Source organism: Sorghum bicolor, chromosome 3 (assembly GCF_000003195.3).
Source record: "Sorghum bicolor cultivar BTx623 chromosome 3, Sorghum_bicolor_NCBIv3, whole genome shotgun sequence".
Taxonomy (NCBI): Eukaryota; Viridiplantae; Streptophyta; class Magnoliopsida; order Poales; family Poaceae; genus Sorghum; species Sorghum bicolor.
In genome coordinates, this window is record NC_012872.2 from 18238493 (window position 1) to 18251257 (window position 12765).

The 12765-nt window shown below is 46.5% G+C and overlaps 1 pseudogene; it reads right to left on the bottom strand.

Moving 5' to 3' along the window:
* On the bottom strand, positions 295–2352 carry LOC110433650 (annotated as a pseudogene).

Sequence of the window (12765 nt, forward strand, 5' to 3'; positions counted from 1 at the left end):
CATGTTGGTCATCATCTGGCACTACCATATGGCTATTTCCACCATCAAGCAGGTTAGCCTCATCAATGAGGTTAATGTGATCACCCATCCTTGCTGGTCATATTCATTCACCCAACCACAAGATCATGAACCATATTAAAAATATAAATATGCAACACTATATAAAAGAGAGCAAGCATATGAATTTGGTTCAATTATTACATCATTGCACAGTGCCTAGAAGTCTCATAAAAAATTGTTCACATCGCAGTTACTAAATAGCACACAACAGCTCACTGGTTCATAAGGAAAAGTCTACTGCCTAGAAGAACCTCTGTTAGCCCACATAGCATTAGCCCATGCTTCCCTCATCTGAGACCAGGCCTGGTTATCAGGCACATCATCAGGGTGGGCATCAACATTTCTATGCTTTGGATTCCAGGTGGCTTCATCAGGCACATGCTCATCATCACCATATCCCAGAATCCAATTGTGAAGGATACAACATGCCAGAACAAGTTTAACCTGTGTTCTGTAAGTGTGAAAAGGTTTGTTGTCCAAGATTCTGAATCTATTCTTCAAAGTAGCAAAGGCTCTTTCAATGGTGACTCTTAGGGATGAATGCTTAAGATTAAAGAGCTCCCTTGGGTTCTGGGGTCTATTGTTGCCATATTCCGTCAGATGATACGTAGTACCTCGAAATGGGGGCAAAAACCCAGGTCTTACTGCATAACCAGCATCCATAAGCAAGAATTTCCCTAAAAAATGTGCCACATATTTGAGGATCAGTTACTACTTATACCAAATTGGGTACTAAAGAGTACTACTACATTGAAGTATACCTGGAGGCACCCTAAGACCATCTGGTCTTACAAGAGCATCAGCTAGTATGAGGGCATCATGTGCAGAGCCTTCCCACCCAGCTAGGACATATGAAAACCTCAAATCAAAGCTCACAGCTGCTAGGACATTTTGTGTAAGTCCCTTCCTCCCCCTAAAGGCAGGTTGCATCCTTTTTGGCACCCTAGCTAAGACATGAGTTCCATCAAGTGCTCCTATGAAGTCCTATATAAATGTGACAAAGTTGTTTGTGAAATGGTTGAGGAAATGGATCAGTGCTTTACTGATGACCAAGATTGGAGTATAATATAAACCAACCTTGAAATAAGGGTACCACTTTCTGCTACCAAGGATCTTTGAATGGACATTGTTGGAAGCAGGGACAATCATTTCACTCCTCAACTCCCCTACTGCATAAAGCACTCTCTAAAAGTACCTACTGATAGTTTCACCTGACCTCCTGAATGTAAGGTCTACCACCCTAAATCTCTGGTTATGACCCACAACATGCAAGAACATAGCTATCTGCTCTTCCACACTAGCATGGATGCTATCAGACAAGAGGTCTCTATTGCGAAAAAGGTCACAAAGATGGAAGAAGGGTGCCTTTCTCATCCTAAGGAGGTTCACACAGTGCACATCATCTGAGTTGTAAATGTAGTTTAGGTTATTCATCCTTTGTTGGTCCCTGTCTGCCATGGGACCATACGTTACAGATCTAGCATCCTGAGCTCTTCTCCTAAACCACAAGAAAAACCAAGTAGCCACAGCTCTAACATAGCAGCAGCCGCTCGGCGCCTAGCTTCGAAATCCATCTCTAGAAAAAACAGAATACACATGACCAAATTAGAACCCTAATGAACCAATACTGATGCGTACTACCTAGTAACAACAAGAACTCAGTCCAATACTACGATGGACGCGGTTGCCACTCCAAATGGAGCTCCTCCAGCGTCAATCTTTACAAGTGTAATCATCGACCTTAGGCACTGTGCTCAGTATTCAGATCGAAAAAGGCATCACCAGCAACAAGTTGCTTCAGCTAACAAACATGCCAAACTACACCCACATCAAGCATAACAATCGGCAGATCTGCCTCAACAACAAGTAGATCTCAATCAAAATCGCATAGATCTAGCTCGGTACAACATATAACCGTAACATATCTGCTCATTTCAATCAAACACAGGATGGAAATCAAAGAACCATGAGACGGAGGAGGTGAGATATACCGTTCCACACACCAAGGGAGCTCAAGGCTCTATCGGTGAGGATGCCGGAAGGGCGAATCCAGCGGTGCGAGAGGAGGAGAGGGGACGACTCACCAGTGAAAATGGAGGCGGGAGTGGCGAGAGTGAGGGGGTAACCCTAACAAGCGCCAGCGCATGCGCTTTTATACCAGGGACGGCGCCAGCTCTTGCCAAGTTCGCCTAGGGTTCCCGCCAAGAACCAAAGCGTCTCGGCTGGAGTGGGAAGCTCGACTCGAGAAGACGGAGGCGGCTGGGATGGAGGGGGCGAGAGGAACGATGCCATAGACAAAAAGGATACCAGCAGGGAAACCAAACACGGGCCAACTGCACTGAACCGTGCGGGATGGGCCTTTGAATGGCCCGGTCAGGGCAACCAATCACACCCTAAGAGACTGCCGAGAGCCTGAGACCGAGCTTAGCGCACAAGGCTCACGTGGGCTCACATTAGCCTTGTTTGGATGTTGTCAGATTCACTTCAATCTATGTGTATTGGTGTGAATTAGGATAGAATTTAGTTCAAGTTTCACTCCAATCCACCTCAACACACATGGATTGATATGAATCCGACTATATCCAAATAAGGCCTTAGGTAATTCGGTTTATAGAGAAATTTGGTTTCTTAAGAAATACTCCATGATTCCAAAATAATTGTTGTTTTGGGTTTTTGTGTTGTAAGTTTGACTAATTTATAGAAAATACGTGCAACATTTATATCTCTAAATAAATTTGTTAAAAAACTAGATTTAAAGATCTTTTCGACGATACTAATTATGTATCATAAGTATTGATATTTTTTATTATACATTTAATTAAAGTTGTTTCTCGAGAAGCAAGAACCACAATTATTTTGGAATGGAGAAAGTAGGTAACAATCGGTTCTTCTAAAAATTGATACTTTTAGTATTTTTTTGTTCGGTTTCAATATTTACCGGAAAAATACCAAACTGATCACATGGACATGAAATGTTAGGTTCAGAAGCTCATTTTGACATGATTGCATAGAGACTAAAAGTGCCAATTACATACATATAAATGTCTACTAGACTATAAGAGTAGAGTACTATAAATACATAATATAATTAATTAAAATAGTTTTATCAATAATATAACAACACTCAAAATAGCATATTTCGGTAAAATCGGTTTCTCGAGGTATCGTGAGAATTAGAAACCGAATAGGATACCGAAAAATTCGGATCGGTTCTATGTATTTTGTGCCCATGAGTACTTAGGGCATGCAAGTTAGGCTCTAGGAACTCTCCATGTTACATCGGACTCTGGGCTTCATATATCCGCGAGAAGTTGGACCCTAGGGCAGCAGACCATGTGTCAAGTTAGTCGTTGGGCGACAACGACTATCTTCAAACAGTTAGTGTGGGGGTATAAACTCCTATACCCTCATGGGTCTATATGGGCCGCACCATCAGAGGTGGCTCGGCCTACAGGATGAAGACGTGCAGCGCACGACTGGTCGGCGTGCACCGCAAGGCTACAAGATATTGTATCAAATAGGATACTTTGCTTGTAACTCTGTCCCTTCACGATATATAAGGAGGGGCAGGGGTCCCCTAGAGGACAGGATATAGACGTCATATTCTCTCAACACAAATCAATACAACCAGACGCAGGACGTAGGTATTACGCCAACTCGGCGGCCGAACCTGGATAAAAACTTTTCCGTGTCTTGCGTCACCATCGAGTTCGTAGTTTGCGCACCGTCTACCGATAAACTACTACCGTGGGTATACCCCAAGGTAGACTGCCGACCAGCTTTCGTCGACAGTGGCGCGCCAGGTAGGGGGTGTGCGTACAGCTCTCCCGACGAACGAGATGGTCATCATCCCCGACTTCGTGGCCATGGCGGGCGACTTCACGTTCACCGACAGCTTCACCGCCACGACCACGGAGGAGGTGTAGATCCGATCTGCGCCAACCACTTCTTCATCGACGTCGGCGGCGGCTTCAACCACGCTAGCTACGACTCCAACTACTCCAGCAACGTTTCCGACCACGCTGACAACGCGTCACCCGCTTCTCTGCTACAAAGGGAGGCAGATCGACGACACCGACCTGCTCAGGCTATCGACCAAGTTGTTTGGCCTACTTGCTCTAACCACGAGTCGCAATAATAATCGCCGCGAAGAACGGCGCTACGACAGCCGCGACCACCATCACGACAACAAGTCAAGCAACTCTCCCGACCAGACTTTCGTCCAAAGATAAGTACAATTCTAATATTTTATTTATTTTTGGCATAATATTTTTAATATTATTATTCTTCAAAACAACTTTTTTAGCCGACTAGTTTTTTCTCCTACACGAGCTTTCCAGAGCCGGTACTGTCTCCGACTCCTCCCTACACGTGCACGAGATCCGCTCTCTGTGTTCCGGGTGGTCGGCAGTAGCTCTCTAACGTGGCTGACAATCCTACGCGTGTCTAGGTTCCGCACCTCATGCTGATTGTTGGCTAGACCAGAGCTGGTACAAGCTCTAGGATGAATTAACTACTCGTGCTAATTTTATAACAAAAAATCTAAAACTTATCTTAGTACTGATTTTTTATCTAAAGGTTATTTATACATCATGTACTACCAATTCTTTATATTTATTTTTCAGGAGTTTGGCCCAGTCGACAAGCTACGCTTGGAGACTCATCGACTATTCCCTACGCTGTGCCCGGGGACTGCTCCGACCACCGAGCACGTTTACGTTCCCAACCACGCTCGGGGACTTGTCGACTACTCTCTATGCTGTGCTCGAAGACTGTGCCGACCACCGAGCACGTTTACGTTTCCAACCACGCTCGGGGTCTTGTCGACTACTCTCTATGCTGTGCTCGAAGACTGTGCCGACCACCGAGCACGTTTACGTTCCCAACCACGCTCGGGGACTTGTCCACCGGTCCCTACGCCGTGCTCGGGGACTGTGCCGACCACCGAGCACTATACGCTCGGGGACTGTTCGACCAGCTCACCAATTTGAGAGTTTTGGGACTGTACCGACCACCGAGCACTATACGCTCGGGGACTGGTCGACCAGCCCACCAATTTGAGAATTCGGGGACTGTACCGACCACCGAGCGTTATATGCTCGGGGACTGGTCGATTAGTCTATTCAATTGCAGACAGACTGGTAAATTCAATTTTTTAGACCTTGCTACAAGGCTCATACTTCGCCTTCCAGCAAGCTCGGGGACTACATCGGTACGATGCATCTGGCGATGCATCTCAGTGTCAGAATTTCTTTGAGGACTTTTCTTTTGACCCTGGCACCACGTGCCTATGTCACCTACTACCAGGCTCGGGGACTAAGTGGGCACACTTCACCTTGCGGTGAATATGCTTGCTTTTTGAAAGACTATACTTTTCAGAAAAGTAAAGTGGGCACACTTCACCAGGAAAGAAATCTTTTTTAATTTAGAGCACCATGCATTCTTCGAACAACCTGCTTCTTCGATGTCAATGTTGATCAACTGTCTTTTGAGTTGGTCAAAATACCGTTGCAACTGTTTGGGCGACTTTCCTGCTTATTGAAGACGTCAAGCCTCACTGATCGAAGAAGCTCAAGACGGCGTGTTACATCATAATACATGGTGCTCGGGGACTAGCTGTGGGGGTATAAACCCCTATACCCTCACGGGCCTATATGGGCCGCACCATCAGAGGTGGCTCGACCTACAGGATGAAGACGTGCAGCGCACGACTGGTCGGCGTGCACCGCAAGGCTACAAGATATTGTACCAAATAGGATACTTTGCTTGTAACTCTGTCCCTTCACGATATATAAGGAGGGGCAGGGGTCCCCTAGAGGACAGGATATAGACGTCATATTCTCTCAACACAAATCAATACAACCAGACGCAGGACGTAGGTATTACGCCAACTCGGCGGCCGAACCTGGATAAAAACTTGTCCGTGTCTTGCGTCACCATCGAGTTCGTAGTTTGCGCACCGTCTACCGATAAACTACTACCGTGGATATACCCCAAGGTAGACTGCCGACCAGCTTTCGTCGACAGTGGCGCGCCAGGTAGGGGGTGTGCGTACAGCTCTCCCGACGAACGAGATGGTCATCATCCCCGACTTCGTGGCCATGGCGGGCGACTTCACGTTCACCGACAGCTTCACCGCCACGACCACGGAGGAGGTGTAGATCCGATCTGCGCCAACCACTTCTTCATCGACGTCGGCGGCGGCTTCAACCACGCTAGCTACGACTCCAACTACTCCAGCAACGTCTCCGACCACGCTGACAACGCGTCACCCGCTTCTCTGCTACAAAGGGAGGCAGATCGACGACACCGACCTGCTCAGGCTATCGACCAAGTTGTTTGGCCTACTTGCTCTAACCACGAGTCGCAATAATAATCGCCGCGAAGAACGGCGCTACGACAGCCGCGACCACCATCACGACAACAAGTCAAGCAACTCTCCCGACCAGACTTTCGTCCAAAGATAAGTACAATTCTAATATTTTATTTATTTTTGGCATAATATTTTTAATATTATTATTCTTCAAAACAACTTTTTTAGCCGACTAGTTTTTTCTCCTACACGAGCTTTCCAGAGCCGGTACTGTCTCCGACTCCTCCCTACACGTGCACGAGATCCGCCCTCTGCGTTCCGGGTGGTCGGCAGTAGCTCTCTGACGTGGCTGACAATCCTACGCGTGTCTAGGTTCCGCACCTCATGCTGATTGTTGGCTAGACCAGAGCTGGTACAAGCTCTAGGATGAATTAACTACTCGTGCTAATTTTATAACAAAAAATCTAAAACTTATCTTAGTACTGATTTTTTATCTAAAGGTTATTTATACATCATGTACTACCAATTCTTTATATTTATTTTTCAGGAGTTTGGCCCAGTCGACAAGCTACGCTTGGAGACTCGTCGACTATTCCCTACGCTGTGCCCGGGGACCGCTCCGACCACCGAGCACGTTTACGTTCCCAACCACGCTCGGGGACTTGTCGACTACTCTCTATGCTGTGCTCGAAGACTGTGCCGACCACCGAGCACGTTTACGTTTCCAACCACGCTCGGGGTCTTGTCGACTACTCTCTATGCTGTGCTCGAAGACTGTGCCGACCACCGAGCACGTTTACGTTCCCAACCACGCTCAGGGACTTGTCCACCGGTCCCTACGCCGTGCTCGGGGACTGTGCCGACCACCGAGCACTATACGCTCGGGGACTGTTCGACCAGCTCACCAATTTGAGAGTTTTGGGACTGTACCGACCACCGAGCACTATACGCTCGGGGACTGGTCGACCAGCCCACCAATTTGAGAATTCGGGGACTGTACCGACCACCGAGCGTTATATGCTCGGGGACTGGTCGATTAGTCTATTCAATTGCAGACGGACTGGTAAATTCAATTTTTTAGACCTTGCTACAAGGCTCATACTTCGCCTTCCAGCAAGCTCGGGGACTACATCGGTACGATGCATCTGGCGATGCATCTCAGTGTCAGAATTTCTTTGAGGACTTTTCTTTTGACCCTGGCACCACGTGCCTACGTCACCTACTACCAGGCTCGGGGACTAAGTGGGCACACTTCACCTTGCGGTGAATATGCTTGCTTTTTGAAAGACTATACTTTTCAGAAAAGTAAAGTGGGGCACACTTCACCAGGAAAGAAATCTTTTTTAATTTAGAGCACCATGCATTCTTCGAACAACCTGCTTCTTCGATGTCAATGTTGATCAACTGTCTTTTGAGTTGGTCAAAATACCGTTGCAACTGTTTGGGCGACTTTCCTGCTTATTGAAGACGTCAAGCCTCACTGATCGAAGAAGCTCAAGACGGCGTGTTACATCATAATACATGGTGCTCGGGGACTAGCTGTGGGGGTATAAACCCCTATACCCTCACGGGCCTATATGGGCCGCACCATCAGAGGTGGCTCGACCTACAGGATGAAGACGTGCAGCGCACGACTGGTCGGCGTGCACCGCAAGGCTACAAGATATTGTACCAAATAGGATACTTTGCTTGTAACTCTGTCCCTTCACGATATATAAGGAGGGGCAGGGGTCCCCTAGAGGACAGGATATAGACGTCATATTCTCTCAACACAAATCAATACAACCAGACGCAGGACGTAGGTATTACGCCAACTCGGCGGCCGAACCTGGATAAAAACTTGTCCGTGTCTTGCGTCACCATTGAGTTCGTAGTTTGCGCACCGTCTACCGATAAACTACTACCGTGGGTATACCCCAAGGTAGACTGCCGACCAGCTTTCGTCGACAGTTAGTGACACATGGTTTACTACCCTAAGGTTCTTGTTATTCTTGGTAGTTGTCGTTATCTAGACGGTTTGGTAACAGCGAAAGATCATTAAGTGGTTTTGGTGATTGTTTGTTGGCTCCAATCATCAAGTGATTGTAAGGCCTACTACCTCCTAGAGTTTAGGGCTTGTTTAGTTCGCAAAAATTTTTGGCTTTGGCTACTGTAGCATTTTCGTTTATGTTTGACACAATCATGGATAACTCTGGGTGTTCGGGTTACCCGATTATTTCGGGTCGGGTAGTTCAGGTTTTGAAAAGTTCGGGTAATGAAAAACGTTACCCGATTACAGCCCCAAACCCGCAAATTCAGGTTCGGGTATACCCAATTTACCCGAAATATATAAGATAACAGGAACTACTCAAACAGCACAGAATTTCTCATACAACTAGAACTCAGACAAAATAATTGGTAAGTTGATAACTGATATGTTGAACCGCAGGTGCCAACACAAAGACATAGGTACTCAACATACTAGATACTTAAGATACTTAAGGGTGCCTTTGGTTGAGCTGTGGCTTTCGGAAAAGCTGTTGTAGGCTGTGGCTTTTGGAAAAGCTGCTTTTTAACGAAGTTTGAAAGCCCGTTTGGTTAGACACATGCGGCTTTTGGAAACGCTTCACTCCCTTACAAGCAGACCCCACGTGTCATAGACAGAAACTCCCTCTTCTTCATCCTCTCGTCAGGAGGGCACACCGCTGGCCTGGCCGCCTGGCGGCCGCGCAGGGGAGGGGAGGGAGGTCGGGGTGCCAGTTGCTCGTGCCAGAGGGAGGGAGGTCGGGCGCGCCGAAGGGAGGGAGGTCGGGGCGCGTCGAAGGAGAGGATTGGGGAGGGCGGCTGCCGGATGCCCGAGCCCGCGAGGCCATGTGGCGGAGTAGTCCCCGCCCGCGCCGGAGGGAGGGAGGTCGGGGTGCGCCTGGAGATGCACAAGGAGCCGCCCCCCGCGCTGGAGGGAGCGAGGCTGCGGGGCGGAGCCGCTCCGGCCTGCGTTCGTCGTGTGGCTTGCGTCCCGGGAGGCCGCAGCGCGCTGGAGGGAGGGAGGTCGCGGAGCGGCGCACGCTGGGGGAGGAGAGGAGAGGACCGGGGCGGAGCAGAGCACGCCGGAGGGAGGGATGGAGGCCGGGGAAGGAGGGGACCGGGGTGGAGCAGTGCACGCTGGAGGGAGGGAGGCCACTCGCGGGCAGCGCCGACGGGAGGACTCGCGAAGGAAGACGAGAGATCGAAACGGTACGTGTGTAACTAGTGGCAAGGTGGGTAATTTTTGTGACCAAAAGCATATGAAAGTAGGGGTGGAGGTGCTGTAAAATTTGTACTATGCAAAAACTACTTTTGGCTTTGGCTTTAGATGAAAGCTAACCCCTTTGGTTGGCTTTTGGCTTTTGAGGAGAAAAGCCACGACCAAAAGCCCAAGGACCTGGCGTCTTGTGCAAGTGCAAACCACGACACACATTCAGAAAGAAAAAGACACAGGTAGTTGGTAATCGACAAGATAAAAAAAACACAAATTCAATAGTTCCAGGCGTCAAGTCCTCCAAACTGATGGTTCAGACTCCAGAGACCAGTACTCCAAACTTCAGTAGCAGCAATCCAGGCCTCATATAGTCCAGGCTGTGTGATAAAAAATGAAGGATCAAATCTGGGCAGAGCACCATATTTGAAAAGCATATACATTGGCAAATTGCAATTTCTAGAGACTGATTCTATGATTTACGGATCAAATACTAAGAAAAATAGGGGCATAGGTGTTAGGGTTAGGGAATAGGAATACACATTGCAGCCGTCCATCAATCTTCAGGTCGCCTGGCAATGGATTCCCTCGCCTGCGAGGTGACGCGCGGCGGCAGGAGATGGCCTGATGGGGGTCGGTGGCAGTGGCGTCGAGCTCCGAAGGCCGAGTCATCGTCTCACCAATGGACTGAGGGCGGCGTCGCGCTGCTGGCCGTCGCAGACTCGCGGCGCAGTGAGGTGAGACGGTGTGGCCGGTAGCGGGCTCATGGCTCGGTTTTGAAGGAGATGGCAGATGGGGAGTCGGGGTCTCGGGGAGACAGGGAGACGCCGGGGACTCAAGAGTCAGGGAGACGACGTCGAGTTACGAGATGAGTTAATGAGGATCCTAAAGCCAAGGAGCCAGAGGTGGCTTAGCTTTGAGCCTTTGACTACGGCAACACAGAATTATGGGTAGTTCGGGTACCGGGCATAGTTACCCGAATTACCCAATATAAATTCGGGTAATAGAATTTGCTATCCAAACAAGATATCGGGTAGTGCGGGTTCGGGTAACGGGTAGCGAGTAATATGCCCAGAGTTAATCACGGAGTTAATAGGCTCAAAAGATTCGTCTCGCAAATTATAGGCAGACTGTGCAATTAATTGTTTTCGTCTATATTTAATGTTCTATGCATATGTACAAAGATTCGATGTGACGAGAAATCTTAAAAATTTTTGGAACTAAACCAAGCTTTAGATTGAAAAACCTTGGGTCCATTTGTCAATGTTGGCAACATTTATGGGTGTCACTTTCCTCGGAGGTAAGGCCTTGTTTAGTTCCCAAAAACTTTTGTAAAATTTTTCTGATTCCTGTCACATCGAATCTTGTGGTACATGTATGAAGCATTAAATATAGATAAAAGAAATAACTAATTACACAATTTACTTGTAATTTACGAGATGAATTTTTTGAGCCTAGTTAGTTCATGATTGAACAATATTTGTCAAATACAAACGAAAATGTTACAGTGTTCATTTTGCAGAAAAAAAAAAAAAAAAAAGAACTAAACAAGGTAGAGATGATGACCCCTCATCTCCAAAGCTATTTGCTTGTTTGTTACAGCTTTGAAGGGCGCCTATTTGCCGGTGCTTTGGTGGCTTGTTGGCGATGTATTATGTTGTGATTGTTGTTGTTGCTCTCATTGTGACGGTGGTGTTCCTTGTTTTGTTTTGTGATACTATTAAGTTGCTTCTTCTCTTTGCTTCTTCTCTGTTAATACATGTCCAATAAATTTCTTACTTGTAGCTTTTCAAAAAAAAATGCTTACTTAGTGTGCGTTTGGTAGGGTTTAGATTCTTCTAGAAACATTTCGGATCCAGATTCTCTCTAAAAATGTTTCTCTACAAATGTAAAAGCACTTTATAGAAGCCTTACATATTTATTTAGACTGGTAAACAAACAAAAATCAGCTTCAAGTGATACTCTCTGCAAGCGACTCTAGTGATTCTAGTGAGAATCTAAAACATTTCTCGTTGCGAAACGCACCTAGTTCTACTTTCCATTGCCTACCAGTAAGTTTTCTTAGGTCTTGTTTAGTTCCAAATTTTTTTTAGTTTTGGGTATTGTAGCATTTTTGTTTTTATTTGACAATTATCATCTAATCATGGACTAACTAGACTTAAAAATTCATCTCATGATTTACAGATAAACTGTGTAATTAGTTTTTGTTTTCATCTATATTTTGTACTTCATATATATGCCGTAAGATTCGATGTGACAGGAAATCTTAAAAAGTTTTTTTTATTTTTGGTGTGAACTAAACAAGACCTTAACATAGGTTGATTATGCTCCAATCTAACCCATGAGCAACGGACATGGTTTCTTAGTCTTTAGATAGTTCGCATTGGCACTAGTTTTACTTTTGTGCCAAAGTCTAAAGAATAGGACAAACTCCCATCCCTGCCTCCATTTGGTATAATTTTACATTGGTATCATGCGTAAGTGCACCAACCAAGTGTAACACATATGTGAGTTTTAGAAAACAAACCTCACATATAGCTAAAAAAAGGGTAATATCAAAGGACAACGCATAAATTATATAGCGTACATAATAAATCAGAAACAACCTTAGGCAGCAAACCACGGAAGATAACTCCAAACTTCGGGTGTTAACTTCACTCTACAGGATCCAACTGACTGGTTGATCACAAACCCAATACTTCTCCTGAGGTGTGGGGGAGATAGCAAGAGTGAGTCCAAGACGAACTCCGCAAGTATAGCAACTAGATTGTATAGATCCCACGGTCTCATGATCAATGTGACATAAATAATATAGAGCATTAAACAATAAACAATGAGTTTCTTAATACAACAAGATTCATCACCCTTAATGTAAGAATCCCAAGGCCGCTCGTGACCGTGAGCACGGCTAGTATACCAGTTTGTTAAACACTCTGCGGAGGTCGTACATCTTTACCCATGAGTCATGATTTACTCTTTCGCCCAAGGTAGCTAACCTCTTAACCCCCTTCCAAGGGAGGCCGGCAGGGATCACTATGAAGTCTTTCAAAGGTTCGTCTAACAAATTAGGGCCGCTTGGTTTCGGTAGTCAGTCCATGTGATTCTACCCCGCAGGGAATCCACGGTCTGCTATCCCCCATTTGCGCCACACGGGTAACCTCTAACAAGCTATAAAAGT